The sequence below is a fragment of the Apium graveolens genome, chromosome 8, assembly GCF_009905375.1.
Source record: "Apium graveolens cultivar Ventura chromosome 8, ASM990537v1, whole genome shotgun sequence".
Taxonomy (NCBI): Eukaryota; Viridiplantae; Streptophyta; class Magnoliopsida; order Apiales; family Apiaceae; genus Apium; species Apium graveolens.
In genome coordinates, this window is record NC_133654.1 from 48,596,392 (window position 1) to 48,599,879 (window position 3,488).

The window sequence follows — 3,488 nt, forward strand, 5'->3', positions numbered from 1 at the left end:
TGATCTGAGAATTTGCAATAAGTTCTCTGCAGTTTTCTTTTGTTCTGTGTTCTTCTCTATTTCATATTCAATGCACTGCTGCTCTTTTAAAATCAGCTTCAGTTCTTTTATATTAAATCAATCCTTGATTTAACTGGCAAGACAATCCTTTCTGCTTAGCATGACAATCCTTTTAACTGGTAGGACTTTCGGTAGGACTATCCATTGAACTGATAGAACTTTCGGCAAGACAATCTAAATGAACTAGCATGACTTTCGGTATGACTATTGATTGTCATACCGATTGTCTTGCTAATACAAAAGATAGTCTTGCTGGATTAAAACATATTTTAATCAAATAATAATTCTGAATTAATTAATCAATTAATTCAATTAATCAATTAATTAATCTTTGCAGATTTAATTTATTCTCTTAATTAAATTATATGACTTAATTAATTAATAGAGAATTAATACTAATCTTGAGCAGCAACCATTCTTCTAAAACTCTTCTGAAAATCACTGTTAATTATGAATCAATTCCACCACTTCAATGTTGACACTCGATGTACTGTCTGGTTCATGAGTGACTAACTTCCGTGACGTTTCTTCATGCCTTGACTTTGATACTCTTGATTTTCTTCAGACTAAATCCTTGTAATTAATTGATACCCTGACGAGATCTCTGTCACTTGATTAAATCCACAATCTTGATTTATATCACTGAGGCTTGATCAATTTATTGAGCTTCTTCCAGTGAATTAAGTTCTCAAGTCTGTAGACGAACAATGTTACTTAATCCTTTGACATATGTTACTTTGAGAGATCTCTCTGACGATAGAACCACTATTTACTTGTTACATCCTTATTTGAGTTGAGTTAAATCCTCGAATAAACAAATAGGCTATGACATATGCCTTTCAATGTTTCTTTTGGAATTTTGATCTATTGGACTTCTACTCTGCATGGGCTACTATATATACATAACTTATGTTCGTTTTTGAAAAGAAGATGTACCAGAGCTTTAGGAGAAGGCGTAAGAAGACTGTAGAGTACAATTTAACCAAGGCGAAGAAGATCTAGTTTATTCTTGTGATTCTTTGTTTTAAGTTGTAACTTGGATGCTAGTTTTCTTATTCATGAACCTATACTCTTGTTTCGTACTTGGTTTTTATTAAGTATGAAGACTACGTTTATTATACCATGCTTTCATCAGAATCCACGTTGATGATGAGTCTGATTATGGGCTAATCGTTATCATGGAGTTCTAATGTATTTATTTATAGATTTCTTTAGTTAATTCGTTTCGATGCCTTAGTGTGTAGTGATTGTATAATAACCTAGTATTGGTTATGCTTATTCGTCTTGTGAGCGTCGCGAACTTATAAGATAGTGTATTAATCTTTAATGAAGTGAAAGTAAATTTAAGGGTTTAGAACTTGCCATGGTAGGTTCATTTATTTGTGATGCATGATTCGTAGGTAATTTTAACCATCTTACTTCCCCTATGTAATAATGATAGATAACTTTTTCATTAAACCGTTATGTTGTCAAATTCTATAGATATATAGGGTCTCAATATAATTGGTGTCTATTCAGCTTCTATCTCTTTTGTGGATGTCTGGTAGTATGGTATTCGTACAACGAAAATTGGTGTTTATCAGTTTCGTGTTATCTGATTAGTGTCATCACCATTACGTGCTAAGGTTAAGAACGAAAAGGCTTTTGAATGAAGTATTTGATGAAGTTAGAATCCCATGTTTGTGTCATATATTATTCAATTCTCTTTAATCTCTTAGTTTATGTTCTTTAGTATAATCTCTTAGTTAATCTTAGTATAAACAACCTCAAATTGATGTTCTTCTTAGCATTTCATACTAGTGTTGCATAAATACATTGATTGAAATTAACCTAAACATATCCCTGTGGGAACGAACTAGAATTTATTCTATATTACTTGCGATCGCGTATACTTGCATAAATATTAGTGCGTGTTCTATCCCTAACAAGTTTTTGGCGCCGCTGCCAGGGAATTCAGTGTTAATTTTTAGTTTATGTGTTTTTCATCATTGGTCATTAAAGTTCAGTGACTCGGACATTGTTACTTAATTCCTTGTCGTGTTTTAGGTATTCTAGTGAGCGTGTATTCATACACGTTCTCGGTCTCGTAAAAGAACACTGGATCAAGCTAAGGAAGAAGTTATAGTCGAGGAGAAAGTTGAAGAAGAGATCTTAGTTGAGAAAGAAGAATAGGTTCTTATTGCAATGCAAGAACCAGAAGCGAATCCAAATATTTTGATGGACTACTCTCAACCGAAGATCAATGATATTCAGTCTAGCATTGTTCAACCAGCCATCTCGGTTAATACCTTAGAGATCAAGTTGAGCATGATTCAGATGATACAGAACTCAGTTCAGTTTGCGGGTTCTCCGACAGAAGACCCCAACATGCACATCAGAGATTTCATCGAGATCTGCGACACTTTCAAATTCAACGGAGTTTCTGAAAATGCTATTAAGTTGAGGCTTTTCCCATTCTCTCTGTGTGATAAAGCTAAATGCTGGTTACATTCTCTACCACCAGGGTCTATCACCAAATGTGAGGATCTTGCTCAAAAGTTCTTAACTAAATTATTTCCTATGGCGAAGACTACTACAATCAGAAATGCACTTACTCAATTTGCTCAGCAATCTAGAAAATCTTTATATGAGGCTTGGGATCGATATAAGGAGATGCTAAGGAAGTGTCCTTATCATGGGATGCCTGACTGGATGATCATTAACTGTTTCTATAATGATTTGGATGCTACTTCTAGACCCATGCTTGATGCAGCATCAGGAGGAGCCTTGTGGGTTAAAAGCTACGATGAAGCTTATGAATTAATTGAACTGATGGCTGCTAATGAATACTAGAATCCTACTCAGAGACTATCTCAGGGCAAGATAGCAGGAATTCTGGAGTTGAATGCAGCTACTGCTATAGCTGCTCAACTTAAGGCTTTGACGATGAAGGTGGATTCTCTATCTAATTATGGAGTTAATCAGATCACTAGTGTCTGTGAGTTTTGTGTTGGTGCCCATGAGACTGATCAATGTGCCATTTCTAGTGAATTGGCTCAGTTCGTGAGCAACTTTAAGAGGTCGCAGCTGTTAGGAACAAAGCATGCGCTAATAATTCATGCAAGTATACGTGTTCGGAAGTAATATAGAATAATTTCTAGTTCTTTCCCGCAGAGACTCAGACTAATTATATTTAATTAACACTTACTCACCAATGTATGATTACTTCTCAATGTCAAGCCAATAACACTTAAGGTTGATTAACTAATTATTAACTACGAGAATTAAACACTTAAATTAACACTTGAATTAATAATATTAAACACACATGAGATCATAACTTCAAAACTACTTCATTCAATAGTTATTGTTATTACCCTTAGCATGTAACGGTGATGATATTAATCGAACAACACGAAACTGATAAAAGCTAACTTTCGTTGCACAAG

The 3,488-nt window shown here is 34.3% G+C and overlaps 1 non-coding gene across 1 annotated transcript; it reads right to left on the reverse strand.

Annotated features, from left to right (window-relative positions):
* Positions 1-2,634: 2,634 nt before the first annotated feature.
* Positions 2,635-2,741, reverse strand: LOC141681189 (small nucleolar RNA R71). The gene has a single exon (XR_012558630.1). It is a non-coding gene; the product is annotated as a small nucleolar RNA R71 (small nucleolar RNA).
* Positions 2,742-3,488: the final 747 nt, after the last annotated feature.